Below are 16,312 nucleotides of genomic sequence, written 5' to 3'. Positions count from 1 at the left end.
CATGTCAAAAGTAGCATGTGCTTGTAATAGATTTTTCTATGACATACTATGCACTGTTGTCATTTACATCTAAATTCCAGACTATTTAGCATCAATGGTCTGTTAAAGATATATTTTTCTGATCTTTACTAATAGTTTTTGCAATTCCAACAGAATATGTTTACTGCTTCATTTTGCAATTGGTATGAAAAAATACTCTTCACCTTTTAGCATATTAATGCTTTGTATGCCTACATTTTAATAAAAACAAATATAGATGAAGTTCTCCTACTCTTCATTTTGAGGACATCCTTATAGCTCCCTGTGACTCTAATATTTCATTAATTCCTACCAGGTATAACTTTATTTATAGTAACATCAGAGTAATGATGATAAGGTAATAATCAAAAGAATTTCACTGTTCTTCAAACAATGCCAGAGAATAGTCATAATATTTGAGATTTTCGAATAGTTATAATAGCTCAATATACCGCATTAGTACCTTGTTAGATTATGCTTTGTAAATTACTTTGCAGTATGTTAGCCCTGAATTTGCACAAATGACATTATACCTTTGAATCTGCTTAATAGATTAAGAAAAAAAGTTTCATAGGATAACTGAGTTTTTGTCTTTGTTTTTGTTTTAAAAATCAGGGCAATTATATTTAGCAATAGATATAAAGTTTTGTAAAAAAAAAAAAAAAAAGGAGTGTTAAAAGAAAAAAAATCAAGAAACTGAATGGCATTAATGCTATGGAAATTAATTACTTCTACAGAACAATTAAAGAGCCACGTGAGTGATCTGCACTTCAGTGCTATAATAAGAATGAATTAACCAAATGGCACCAGCATGTGGACAAATTTATCACAAATAATGTCAGACAAATGCCCGTGACAGCATTTTTTCAATCATAGGCTTGAAAGAATTCAGAACTGTCATTGTTTGAGGAAGTTGCATTGTTAGTTAAATGAAAGGAAAATACGGTTTTCTCATAACAAAAGAAAGCTTTCAGAAAAGGCTTCTGGATTCAGTTTAACAACTGTAAAATTATTGCTTCTTCAAAATATGGCACAAACTATGTACCAGATAATACAGAATTAGCACCTTTCTTTGTTTCAGGACTGTTCTCCAGAAAGTAATCTTTTCTGTAGTTTATGGTATATCTGTGTGTGTGGTGGTGGGGTAGGGGAAGAGATAATATAAAAATTAAATATTAAGAGTCCAGGGTACTTTTTTAGACAATCCTACCACTTCACGTATCAATCATTTAAGGAACAACCAAGTAGAATGTAAAGGAGTGCTGATAAACACTTTTATTTTTTTCCAACCAACAGAAATTTGAAAAGAAAAGAAAAAAAGGGCCAGGGATCTGCCTATCTATCTGTCAGCAGGATAACACCCCAAAATCAGAACAGAACAGGACAAAATGGGGTGTGGAGGAAAAGAAAGACTAAGTTCAAAAATGGGCTGAATCAGACCAGAGGCTGTGGAGAAAAAAAAACTCCAGAAAGAAATCCCCAGTGCATCCTTATGGGAGAGACAGTTAGGCAAGGACTGAGTATGTGGCCAACTCCTCAGTTCTATGCCCACCTCCACCCTGTTCACATGACCTATAAGCACTCTGGGGTGGAAGGCTTGGAAAGAATTCCAGAAACTACCCGCTGCAGGCATTTCCTAGCCTACTTTATATATAATTCCCACCTTAATCACAGTCCTTTCCTTCTTTTCCCTCCCCACTGTTGTTACTGCTTTTTCATTGAAGAATATATTGTATACAGATTGGATTTTAATATTTTAATATTTTCATCTTTCATCTTTATGTTTTATGCAAGCTAACTTGAACAACTTTTGATTAAGCTTCATCATACCTAGGATTTAACATAATGCATGAATTTATAAAAGTGGAACATCCATTTAAATCTCAAGAGGAGGCAAATCTTACATCTTTATATTTGCTTGATGGTTATAATTCTAAATGAAAAAGTGTTATTATAGTTATGTGCTTATATTAGGTACAAAAAACAAACAGTGGTGGAACATGATCGCAGGGTAGTATCCCTTGTTAGCATTAGCCCCAGCCATTTTGATAGACAAGTGTCACTGTTTTATATATACAAAATAGTAATGGCCATTTTCCATATCCCGCTTTCAGGGACAGCTTGCATTTCCTTGTTGCATAGTGATTATGAAAGAAGCAGTCCTACATAGTAGGTCTTAACAGAAAAAGAAAAAAAAAGTCACCATACCTCTTTACATGCTTTTCCCCACCAAGCATTCTTTTTTTTTTAATATAATTTTATTACAGATTTTTAAAAAGGGAAATAAAAACTAATACAACTAATATAAAGTAAGAAAAAGAAAAGAAAAAGAAAAAAAATCAAAGAGAAAGCAAAAAGTGCAAGAAAGAAAAAAAAAGAAATAGGAAAATAGGAAACAAAGAAAAAAATATAAAGGAGCAGCTTCCAATTTTCTTTACAGCAGTCTTAAGTACAATTATAAATTTCCCTTTTATTCTATGGTTATAACATAACTCTCTACTTTCTATAATCTATCCTGTCTAATCATCAAAGCCATAAATCATAAGTTCATATTTTTCTGTTTCATGCAAAGGGGTTTCCAGTCAATGATAAAGGTAGATATTGTTTTTTTTCTAATCAAAGAAGTCAACTTAGCCATCTCAGCAAATTCCATCATGTTCACCAGCCATCCCTTCATTGTGGGTAATGCCGAATCTTTCCATCTTTGTGCATACAATAATCCCACCGCAGTTATCATATACAAAAATAAAATTCCATGACTTCTTTTCCAACTATTTATTCATCAATTCCTAAAGAAAAACCTTTTGTCTCAATTGTATATTAATCTTTAGAATCCTCTGAATCAGTGTGTGTATTTGAATCCAAAATTTTCTAGCTTTTTTACACATCCACCAAACTTGATAAAATGTCCCTTCTTGGGACATTTTGAAGTGCCTTTATATATTCTAGACAATTTCTCTGGTGACATATTCCAATGGGACATCTTTTTATAAACATTCTCTTTAAGATTATAACAGTGTAAATTTCAGTCCTTTCAACCACATATTTTCACATTTTTCCATCTGTATATTATAGCCAAAATTTTTATCCTACTTTATCGTACATTCTTTCACTTGTTCTTCTTCTGTTTCAAATTTTAATAAAAGTTGATACATTTTAGCAATTACATGTTCATCATTTGTACACAATTCTATTTCAAACTCAGTCTTACAATGTTCAAATCCATAAACTCTTTTGTTTACTTTAAACCTTTCTAATAACTGTAAATAACAAAACCATCAACAACTATATCCCTCTGCCACCAGTTCTCTTGATTTTATTTTACATTCCCTTTGACAAAATTCTAGTATCTCACAATAAGTTAGCCATTTGTGTTTGTCTATTTTTTCTCGTCTATAAAATACTTCTTGTGCTTGGAGCCACAAACGTGTTTTTGAGCACAACCTGAGTTTGTGTCTATTCCATATTCTCAACATGGTACATCTAACATAATGATTTGTAAAATCCACATCAGCCTTGACTTTGTCGTGCTACAAATATCTGTGCCACCCAAATCTCAGGTCATGTCCTTCGAACTCCAAGAGCTTTCTATTTCTCAGCAGCCCTGCCAAGCATTCTATCCCTCTCCCAAGATTATTTGTCATTCACAGACTACTGTTGTCTTCCACCTCATTGCAAGTTTGTGTTTTTTTTTTAGAAGAATGAGCAGAGATACTGGAGTATCATATAGTTGGCAGGAGCCTGAGGAGAAGCAGTAGAACTCTGAAGTATTAGTTACATAAATCTGGTAGAAATGTATAAAGAAGAATGCTGTTATAACAACTGTATTGATTGATTCCTCTAACTGAGGCCCAAGTGATAGCATATAGGTGGCTTACAGCTACACTAATGCAGCTACTGAGTCTGTACATTGTGAAGGTTTCTGTTACTGCTGGAAAATATGTATCTTGTCCAGGTAATTAAAGCAAATATAAAATTACATTTATTTTAACATTAAACCTGCAAGATATTCCTATTACCTGGTGGGATAATCAGTTTCTAACAATTGCTTTAAACTTTGGATTTTTTTATTTCGTTTTTCCTAAAGATGAGATAATACACTTTGACTTGATAAAATAAAAGTGACATGGTATCACATTAAAAGAATTCTTCATTTTCCCATATCTCTTTCTTGAGACTAAACAATGAACAGGTTATGAGCAGAAATGAACTTACATGTATACATACCCATCATGTTATATCTTTTTGGAATAAGCAATATTATGCACAGTGCAGAAAATGAATAAGAAATACTAAGCCAAAGAAATTAGATATCTGATATATGAAAAGAAAATGTAATTTAAATTACTTTACACCTACTTCTATACCTCAACATAACTTACTAGCACTGCAGACCATCCTTATACTACTTCAAACATTATATTTTGTTCTTTAAACATCTCACCTTTGCCTTTTTCAGGATCTCATCATCTCCTTCCAAACACAACCTTCATGGACCTCTTGATTCATTGACTCTTCCTTCATATATTTGTTTTGTATTTCATTCCTTGTTCATTCTTTCCATGTAATTCTTTCATACATATTGTTCACTTTTATATTCAGTCCACATTCATACCCTTTAATATTTGACCATCTCTCTTTTTGTTTTCCTAATGCGTTTGTTAGGTACCTTATTCCCACTGAATTCTACTGTTATGTTTCTCTTGATTTATCCAGTTCTCATTTCCATGTAACAAAGTGGGCAGAAGCATACTCTTAAACACAGCCATTATCACTTGATCCATTCCTTGTAACTGCCATACTACTTTTCCATCAGCATTTGCATGCCTTCAAATTTCTCCATACACTAGTTTTTTACAATTTTTGTACAACTTGCATAATTTTCCTCAATTTCCCTGTCAGCCATAGTTACCTTAGGATTTGATATATTACTTTTGAACTTACATGTTTTGTTGTCAGTCTATTAAACATGCACTGTAAGTTATTTGAATTCTCAGCTAAGATCATGGTATCATCTTCATGTAAATACACACATACACACAGACACACAAATACATACATGTCTCCAACAACATACTTCTAATGTCACTACAATCACTCATTATACATTTATTCATAAATGCCTTAAACAACCCAGGGGCCTTCACTCATCCTTACTTTTTGCTGTATTTAATCATTTGCTAAGCAATCAGTTTATTTTCTTGCATGCTTTACTTCTGTCTTATCCATTCATACCACATTCTGCAATCAGTCATAACATCCATATTTGTACAGAAGATTCCATAATTAAGTCTACTGTTTATTATACGAATGAACAAATGTACAATAAACTTTTGCTTATTCATACATTTCTCAATGATGTGCTGAAGACCCAATATCTGTTTTACACAGCCCCTAAATGGCATAAAGTCATAGTACACTTCCCAAATTTTGGTCTTGTACCCGTTTGATGAGAACTCAGCCAAATGCCTTACTAGGCATACTTAATAAACTCATCTCCCTGAGGTTTTTACATTCACCCTTGCTACCTTTTCCGGTGTACAGAAAAATAATAACAGCATTTTTCCAATCATTAGACATGGATTCAGTCTTTATATACTTGTTAAGCAAGTATACAACCACTCCAAAAGCCCAGCACATCAGTGTTTTAAATGTTTGTTTAGTTACATCATCTACACTTGTGATGTTATCATTTTTTACCATTTTCGCTGCATTTATTATTTCAGTTTTTTTGGACTCAACACTTACAGCATTCTTTCCAATTCCACTCTTCAACAAGCCCATATAATTTCCATATAAATCTTTAGAATACTCCTTCCAGCATTCACTCAGTTCAGCCTCTTCATATTACATTGCTTTTATTTTTAATTCTATTCTCCCTGCTGGAAGCATCTTGCTTAGCCTTCTTCACACATTTCCCAAATAATTTTTTTATTTCTGTCAAAATCGATGAGCATTTTTGTCACCTCTTTTTGTCTTAACCATTCTTTGCTCTCCTTTGTTCCTTAAGACTTTTTATCTCTATTTACACATTACAAAAACTTTCCTCATCCTTAGTTTGTGGAGCAATCATTCTCCTGCCCTCATTGCTACTTAGCTGAACTACTGCAATACATGGCTTTGATCAGTGAAGGCTTCCATATAATACTTTTTTCTTAAGAGAAAGTATAGACTAGATTATCAGCCTTATTGCCACATGCACCATAAAGAGAATACTGATCAGTCTGGGGCTTATGTTGGCCAATATAGCAGAAGTGCAACCAAAGTCCGGTTTTACCCTAAGCACACTCACTGTAAGCTAGGATCTCTAATTTAGAGACTGCTTTTTACTACTGTTACCTTCACCTCACCAAGTAGGAAGTATATGCAGTGTCCTGACACCCACTCTAAATGTGACATGAATTCATTTGTCTCTTGTTTTTAGAATTTACACACAAATCATTGCAGACAGTTCTTTCAGGTATTTGCCAGATATTTTTATGTTAATTGTGGGAAACATCCAAGCGTTTCTCATTTTCCACCTGTGTTTATTTCACTAGCGTGTCAATTATTAAGGAAAATCTGTGTTAATCACTGGAGTTTGGCAGTTTTCTAAATTATAGAGAAACATTAAACATGCATTAAAAAAACATGAAATAAAGCAACTCTGAATAGCTGCTACTTATTTTCATATGATTCAAACCTTAAAGCCAAATTCAAACAATGATCAGTTCACCATTAATTTGATCCAAAAAACCTTGAGGATCTGCTAGAAAAATTATTTTGTTTAGCACTTATTATATATTAGTGAGCCAAATTCAAACAATGATCAGTTCACCATTAATTTGATCCAAAAAACCTTGAGGATCTGCTAGAAAAATTATTTTGTTTAGCACTTATTATATATTAGTGAATTAAGGATAGTTAAATTGGCTTATCAGCACTGAAAGGTTACGTCAAGAGGAATTTCTTTCTATTTTCTACTGTAATATATACAGCAGTCTTTACTACTTGGCATTTTCCACCATTATTCACTTTTCTTTTCTTATGATGCTTATGCTGACTTCCAAATTGACATTGTGTAGGGTGGAACTTCAAAAACTCACAAAGAAAGCTGCCCAGCGAAGGTGTAAATGACTATGTGCATCCTTAATGGATGTTACCAATATAGTAAAACCTAACACCATTTATATGTGGAAATTATAGGAAATAGGTCTACCATGGTTGGTTGGTGGGCAGACCTCACTCATTCTCAGTGGGATGAGAATGCATCTGTGGGTAGGTAAAAGATCAGCAAGGGTTATGTCTTGCATTTATGTGAATGGAATGTTGGTGGGAAGTATTGTGCTTCCAGCTTCTTTAATTTAATCTCTGAAAATACATATATCTAATTATATAAGGCATTTACCATCACCCCCTTTTATTCCTACATTTATATTCATGTGAACCTTTGAGTATCCGTTTCATCGAAACTACTGTAAGTGCTATTGGCCTAGTGTAATTTTGTTCAGATTTTTCTGTTCTCCCTGCCCTGCCTTCATAGCATGCCCTTTTAAAACGAGTTCTTTGTAACAACTTTTCTGTAGGGTTCCCCCCCTCTCCTCTCTGGATCTGCTTTTTCATTATACAGGAGGAACTAGGCACATATGGTGGTTTAAGAGTTAAAGACTAAGGTTTCTTTAATTTAGAAAAATACTAAAAGGTAGTGTGGGGGATTCTTTTTTTTTTTCTTTTTTCTTTTTGTAGCTGTAACCTTTTTTTTAAAAAAAAAAAATCAGAACCAGATGTAAATGTATTAAAGGAAACTTAAGTTCGTAATTAGAGACCCAGTGCAGATATAACAGAAAGGGCAACTTATGAACAAATTGTCCTTGTTTATGTTATTGTGGGTGACTTTGGTTGAAGTCACACACAGCTCAGTAAAGCAGGCAGTTTTCTTGGAAATGGAATTCCATGCCAACACAAAAACTGCTGCACAAAGCTCACATCTGTAACAACATCAGTCTTAGCTGAGTCATAGCAAGAACTAGCTGGTCTCAGTACATGTGGATTTGAATGTGTGTGTTTATTTAATCCATGTCCTTGGTTAAGGTAGCAGGAAGACAAGGCTATGTACCTTGGGAACAATTTGTTGTGATCAAATAAGACATGCCAGAGTATGGCTGGAATGCTGTACCATATGCTTTCTTTCAGGGCTGCATCATTCGTTCTCAGGAATATTAGCTGCAACAGTTCAGCTCAATAGCAACACCTCATTATTTTATCCCTCAGTATTTATTCTTATGTTTGACGCCTCATGAAATTACTGTTAATGTGTTTATATAAGGGCAGATCTGACACAAGTGGGAAGGATTTAATTTCCCACTCAGTCTTTCCCGCTGATACATCCGCTTTCGCCTGGTAGAAGTGGCAAGTGTAAATAGTTAATTTGCTTCAATTATGAGCCTGTCCTGCTAAATTAGAAGCAGCAGGGATATGAAGAGCTAGAATTATACTTCTGAGGCAGCTGACAAATCCTCTGAGCCCACAAAATCAAATCATTTACTCCTCACTGGTGCTCATAAACCCACTAGATAAATGCTGCAGCTTATTCTGTATCAGTGGATGACACTCACAATATGTCTTACCAATGCTTTAGGAAAGTGTAAATCTTTTGAGCATACTACCAGTATTTGTATTTCTAATACCTTTTTGTCTATCAAAGAACAGCTTCACAATGCTTTAAACTATAAATATATTTTGGACTGTTTGCAAGTTATCTGTGAACTTGTTGGGTCTTGCTCCAAGACTTGTGAATCTCAAAGAATATGTTATTTATGATGGGCAGTATAAGTTGCTAAACATATTTACCCTTCATGTGACCACTGAAAATTATTTTCTATTATTTTCTAATTTTTCCCTTGTTTTACAAGGATATAATGATAGGAAGGAAATACATTTGCTGAACAGAAATATTTAATATAATCTGACAACTCATAATCCACATTTATTTACTTATTTATCATTAGCTTTATAGCTTGCCTTTATATTGAGATCAGATATGTCTCATATATGGCATTTATCAAATAAGAGAAAGGCCTGTCATTTCAGAAAGAGCTGTCAGGGTTTTAGTGGTCCATAGAACATCAACATGTTTCATGTAGTCCTACCAACAATAAAAATAATGGGCTTCAATTATAAGCAGCCTGATCAAGTAGCTATCTCTGGAGAAACAGCTAGTAGTTCCCCACTTCCAGCAAGTGAGCAGGGGCAAAGTTAGTAGGCTAAACGTCTTCTCTAGAACAGCCTCCTGGTCAAAATCAGACTACCCCCTCCCTGATTTGAATTCAGGAAAATTTTGAAAACAGAGGCCTTTTGTATGGCATTTAGAGTTTAAATTGATGCCACTGATATGTATATGTGGAGTTAACAGGATTGAGTGTCCTTAACTGAAGCTGTTACTGTCACGATTGATTGTTTTTCTCCTCTCCCTTACTATTTTTAGTTATTTCATTGTGGATGTTTTTGTTTATAATGTACCATGGGTGTTTGAGATGTTGTGTATATCTTCTGAAATGCCAAGATACTTACTGGTTTGTGGTGGGAGAACGAGGGAGGGAGGGAAGGAAGGAAGGTTGGTTGGTTCTGAGATAATGTAGAAGATCTAAGAAGATCTCCATATTTACACCTTATTTCTCCTGTTTCCCAGATAAGCAAAATCTGATATCAACAATCTATTAATTTAACACACACCTTTGGTAAATCCAAGGTAAAAGTCTTTCCAGATGGTTTCTTAACATCAAGCCACTCAACATTATGTGAAATAGGAGAAAGATTTTAAATATCTGAAGTAATTATTGGTTGGATGTAACACATAAAAAGAATGAAGTATGTTACAAATGCACTGACAAACTTCCTTCATGACTGACTGGATAAGTATGCAAATTCTCAAATAATATATTTCCCCAAATAATTTATGTTTATAGTAGAAAGACCATTTTAGCTTCACTAAGAATAATATGATAGAAACAGATTAGGTTTTTCTATTTAGTCTTTGGGGGCTGATCTTCCTTTCAAATAAATACTTCCTTCTCTTAACACTGTTTCCATTCCATTATCCTTCAGCTGATAAAAAAAAATATTAATGCTCCATGCAGGTAAGTACCAAAGATAAGAAAGAATCCGGTACTTCCTATAACTATCTTAAATACATTTTGATATTCTAATTTTCCTTAGTTGGAACAGAATGGGATGGCAGCAGTCAGAGTAGGGCAGGATTAAAATACTGAGCTCTCTGAGTGAAATGGGCAGTGAATAAATTTGATAAGTAAGTAAGTAAATAAATAAACTAGCATTTAGTTTGTGAATATTTTGTTGGGGAACTCAACTCTGAAGACAAGCTGGTAAATAGAATTGTCTTTTATACCAATTGCTGCATAGTATTTTCCCCTTAGTGCCATTTTACTTTGTTCACTGAAACTGTTTGTCTTGGGAGGGTTTTGGATACAATTTTTAGTTGGAGTTATACAATATATACTCATTTTTAATTCATCAACACATTACTTTATTATTTAATTGCCCATTGCATGAAAACATATTTATTTCATTAATATATTCATATACCATTTCTCATACAACTCCATTTTGAAGTGGTTTACTGTAACAAAGATGAATATTTTATTGCACTATAATAAACTGTATTAATAAAATTATTCATTCTGCATTCATAGAGGGAAAACTTGAATGAAAAGAGATTTTCAGGAGGCACCTAAATATATGTTAGTAAGTTTCTTCTTAATTTTAGGAAGCAGAACATTTCAGAGTACAAGCAGCAAAGAAGCTACACCCTTGAGTGAACTGCAGTATAGATTCAGGCTCTCAGCACACACCGTAATCATCCTCTTGTCATCTTAGTGATCAACCATGCCTTAGTAGTGAAGGTACTTGGTCAGATACCCTCTCCCCAAGTTCTTTAGGACCATATATAATAAACAAAGGTTTGAATCTGTCTGGTAGCTAACTGACAGCCAGTATGGTTCCTTCAATAGAGGTGTAACAAGTGCATGGCCAAGAGCAGACTCAGCAACTTGGCCTTTATATTCTATATCAGCTATAGTTTCCAGACGACAGAAGGCTAGCTCATATAGAGCACTTAACAGTAATATAAGCGTGAGATTATCAATGTATAAACCAGAGACTAGCTGATTGGTATATCAACTAAAACTGCTAATAGGTGCTTCTGGGTTCCCAAAGGCAGTGATGACTCTAGGAGCCCCAACAAACTACACTGCAGTTTTATCTACCTATGTATCTATTAACTAAATTTGTAGGATGCCCTACCCCATCATGACTCTCAGTGGCATACAGTATAAATTTAAAACAATGGAATACAAAGAATACAAAAAGCAGGCATGTAAAAAAATGTCACAGAATTCTCCAAAACAATTTCCCCCAGCTGGGTTCTGCCAGCCTAGCCTAGCCCAAGGCCTGGAGAAAAAGCCACATTTTAAGGATGGACTATAGGAAACTTTGGATGAATGTCATTCCAGGAGCAGGCATTATAACAGAGAAGGTCCGCATACCGGATTACATCAAATTCCATTTTTAATCGATGGGACTTGAAATATGGTGATTCTGCCATATCATATAGCATGGGCAGAAATTACAGGAGACAGATGGCCCTCCTGTAACCAGGTCTTATTCTATGAAGGGCTTTATAGGTTATAACCACTTTGAATTGCACCCACAAGTCTACAGCTACCCAGCACAACTCACACAGCAGAGTGTTACATGGGTATGACATGGCATGTTCATTATTGCATATGCTGCTGCATTCTGGGCCAGTTGCAACTTCTGCGTGGTCTTCAGCATTGAACCCTGAGGCACTCCCCAGTCAGGGGTCTCTGGCTCAATTCCTTCTCATCTGACAACACCAACTAGGTCTGATCACAGAGAAAGGAGAAAACTCATAGGAACACAGCCTCCCACTTCTAATTCCTGTACCTCCTCTCCCAGGCCACAGAACACATCCAACCATTTTTACCATCCTCATCCCTATGAAATCCACAATAACCACCCTGGCTTCTGTTGTGCTCACTCAGCAGCCTGTGGGGTAAAATATTGCTGGGGATCTCTAACCATCCACACCCATCTACTCCCATCCACCACCCTCCACTCCCTGGTTTCCACACAGGTACAATCTGATGTAGAATGTAGGTCACATCAGGATCAGTCTGCCTTCCATTTTTTGTCAAAGATGACAAGATGGAGAAGAGATAAAACAAGGTTTTGTTTGGCTTCAATTTCAGTTTTTGGGCCATTATCCTCTATATCACTATACATATGAATCTGAGTACTTGTTTAGAAGATACCCAGCCACTTCTGATTCAGATGATTTGGAGAAGTGTAGCTGAGTGTTACCAGTGTATTGACACTGCTAGACTCAGAATTCCTGATCACTATAACTAGGTGCATTCCTATTGTCTCTCTTCCATATAAGGTCATCTGGAAGAAAAACAATAGTTGATTCTATCTCAAAACCAAGCTTGAACCAAAACTTAAAAGTGTCCTCCAAAATGTACATAGCTGCACGGATACCATCTAAGAAAGGGGGATTTATGACTGGGTAATCGTTGATGAGAGCCAGTTTGGTGCAGTGGTGAAGCCATCAGGCTAGAAACTGGGAGACCGTGAGTTTTAGTCCCACCTTAGGCACAAAGCCAGCTGGGTGACCTTGGGCCAGTCACTTTCTCTCAGCCCAAGGAAGCAGGAAATGGCAAACCACTTCTGAAAAACCTAGCCAAGAAAACTGCAGGGACTTGTCCAGGCTGTCTCTGAGAACCGGACATGATTGAATGGATTAAAACAAAATTGATGCTTCCAAGCATGGGTAGACAACTTTCTCCTTTAAAGCTGATAGCACCACACCATCACATGAAGATGTATTTCTCATTCCTAGGTCTACCCAATCAATCATTCAGTTAAAATAAGCCAATACAGGCATTTGTCAAGAGGGTGTGTGGTACCCTAGAAGCTACAAGCATCTGGTCCATACCCTCAGGTTTAAAAAACTGAAAATAACCTCATACAAAAGGAGGTACATTGGACATCTCAATAGGTACTGTATTGTTCCAACAAGCAAAAAAAGAGAAAATATATTTTAAACTTGAATTTCCTTGCAAATTTATCTCAGCAGATCTTTAAATGAGCTAACACTGGATTATTAACAGTAGGTGGCAGTAAGTACTTAACCATCCCCAAAAGCTCTGTTGTATGGCTACTTGAGGATGCAGTATAAGCTGCAGAGTAATTTTTTCAGCTTTCACTATCACACAGTGAGCCTGACTATTTGTACTAACATATGTGTAATCAACCTCCCTAAGTATGTTATATCACATGCACTCATAATGGGTAATGCTCGTTGTGAACCAACTAGCATTTGGCAGCAGTATCACTAAGGAAGAAGGAAGCCATGCCTCCTGACATCTGGTGGATGGGAGGGGGACCAGAGAGATTGGTGATCACAATGTATTTCTTTCTAATCCCTTGCCATCTCTGAATAATGATCACCTGAATTTGAATTCTTCCACTCTTTCCCTCTTGAGACACATGCTCTGTGTATGTCTCATTCTCTCTATATAAGCATAAGAAAACAGCAGGAGAGATAAACAAAAATTCCACAGAAAATTGTGGACATGGCAGCTCCTTGTTCTTGCACATCTGAGAAAGTCTCTCCTGGGAATAGGCAGGTCTTCAGGAATGGTCAATGGGCTGCAGGGAAGGAGAAAACTGCTGGGAAAAAATGCAGGAACCCCCCCCCCTACACGCCCCCCCAAATTGCATTTCAAGTAGCACTTTTTTCTTGGCACAATTTTCTAGTAAAACTAATTTTGTTGTGTTTTTAAAATGCTAAGTTTCCATATGTAAACAATCATTTCTTTTTTGTTTTGTTTTGTTTTGTTTTGTTTTAAATAGATCATTTGTGGCTTTCTACTCTTTGGACTACAACTGTGCTTAATAAACTGAAAGCCAAGCTTTTGATAAAATATGTCTGTCGCCAGGAGGCTTCCTTGCAGACCAAATATAATAAATATAGTCTCCACTGAAGATTTGGAGATGTTCCAGAGATTAAGAATTATCTGCAGTTTTGCACAAACTTATCCTAAATTTGTTTCATATGTTTTCATCAAAACCTCTTAGGTCTTGCATAGGAAACACCCACTACTGATGATATATTTCAGCTGCAACTTATGTATTGATATGGTAATTCTTATTTAATTCAAATGGCTTTGTTTCTGACACATTGACAGAATTACATTTCTGAGTATTTTATGTCATGGCTATTATACAACTTGCTACTCCCCAACCTTGACTGTTCAGAATGTAGAGATTCATTGAGCTTTTGATCAGAAATTCATTCAACAACAGAATAAAGTTGTTTTTCTAATGTTGACTCAAATTATCCAGCTAATTTTAGCTGCAGTCCACAAACTTACTTTCAAGCGTTGTGTTTATGAAAGAGAGTGTGCCATTTCAAAATGATTTGAAGTCTTGATAGCACTATATGGCTTTGCCTGTATGGCTTTGAGTTGGCTTTGCTCTCCAGTAGTTTGCTTTGTCTTTCCAGTAACAGCAGCTTAGACCTCACCCAGTCAGTAACAAGAAGTGTAAGTACTTACATACTAGGATGTTCACATTTGGTAGACATGTTGACTTCTTCCTCTAAACCAGGACAATTTGGAGGCCAGTTTCCCAGTTTGAAGAGCCTGCATTGGGCCTCTCACAAAATATGTTACCATGAGGAGAGAGTGACTATTTATAAACCAGCATAACCAGTTCCAAAACATCCATATACCAGAATACAAATGGCTGAGATTGCTCCCCATTTCCAGATAATATTAATAAAGACAACAAAGCTCAGAGAGCATCAAGGACTCCACAGTTCAAACTTGAGTTTTGTATGTTCTCTTCTATTGGAACCACATATGGGTGATAAACACCTCAGAAAGCACACAAATGGGAGAAATTTGCATGTAGGCAAACCTCCACTAAGGAACAACTATTCCTTCTGCACAAATGCCTATGAAAAGGGCAAGCTAGTGTATATAAACAGGGAGCAAAGCCCACACTCACTCGCACTGATGAAGGTACCTAGTTGGGTAATGGACTGTCTGCAAGCAAACAACCAAGCTCGGAGTGCACGAAGGACTCCACAATATTAATGAAAATCAGGTAGACAGGATGCTTGCCAGGAGTCAATGCAGATGTCATTAAACATATTGGCACCTATTAGCTCCAGGTTGCTTCTCCAGCTCTAAACTCAGATGAGAGTTTAGGGGCAGGGCTTCAAGGGGGCGAAATCTTATTGTAAGAGTCATAGTGCAGCCATGCAGCATTGAATTAATTCACCCTAGGCTTTGTTCTTTTTTTTTTTATGTGGCTCTTAGGTATGTCTGTTCTAGAAAGCAAATATTTAGTTGTCTGTCCCTGAAAAGTCAAAATCTCCAAATGTAAATATACAGCAGAAGCTAAATTTACATGTAGAAAGGGGTTTTTTTTAATCTATAATGTCTTCATAAGGGCCTGACACATACTAAGTTTCTCGATTGTATGGATCTATAGAGAATGTAGCACTTGGAGAAGCAGTAGTACAACTTCTCCATTAAACCCTACTTCTTAATTACCTGCATATTTTGCATAGTATGTATTTGTAAAGTAGATAAAATCTAATATATAGATATATATAGATATATAGAAAAGAGCCAGTTTGGTCTAGTGGTTAAGGCACCAGGCTAGAAACTGGAAGACTGTGAGTTCTAGTTCCACCTTAGGCACAAAGCCAGCTGGGTGACCTTGGGCCAGTCACTTTCTCTCAGCCCTAGGAAGAAGGCAATGGCAACACACTTCTGAAAAACCTTGCCAAGAAAACTGCTGGGACTTGTCCAGGCAGTCTCCAAGAACTGGACATGCTTGAACAGATAAAGCACATGCACACACACAAAGTTGTGTAGCATCGTAGAATGTTTTGTTACAAAACGCCACCACCAAAACTCATGTTTTATAAAAGGAGTTGCATGTTTAACTCCTTCCCCCATACACATTCCTTCTAAGGTGGGACGTAATGTTTATAGAATATTATACTGAACTATAGAGTCAAAATCTTTTATGGAGACTCTACTGATTCTCTTTAATCTTCAGAAAGGTTTTTAACCCAAATGAAATTGGTTGCCAATTTTAGAATCCATCTCCCCCAACCTGTAGCATGTGGACTGAGATAGTGAAAAGAAGCAGCAAAAGTAACTTACATTTTCTTTTTCTTCATTTCTGAGTATTTTGG

At 35.9% G+C, this 16,312-nt stretch overlaps 1 protein-coding gene across 1 annotated transcript in view; it reads left to right on the top strand.

Annotated features, from left to right (window-relative positions):
* TOX (thymocyte selection associated high mobility group box) overlaps positions 1-16,312 on the top strand; it is a 243,750-nt gene that overhangs the window by 204,255 nt on the left and 23,183 nt on the right. The gene's annotated exons all lie outside the window — the stretch shown is intronic.

Source organism: Candoia aspera, chromosome 3 (assembly GCF_035149785.1).
Source record: "Candoia aspera isolate rCanAsp1 chromosome 3, rCanAsp1.hap2, whole genome shotgun sequence".
Classification (NCBI taxonomy): domain Eukaryota; kingdom Metazoa; phylum Chordata; class Lepidosauria; order Squamata; family Boidae; genus Candoia; species Candoia aspera.
The sequence above is the reverse complement of the archived record's forward strand: the minus strand, read 5'-3'. Positions and strand labels throughout refer to the sequence as shown.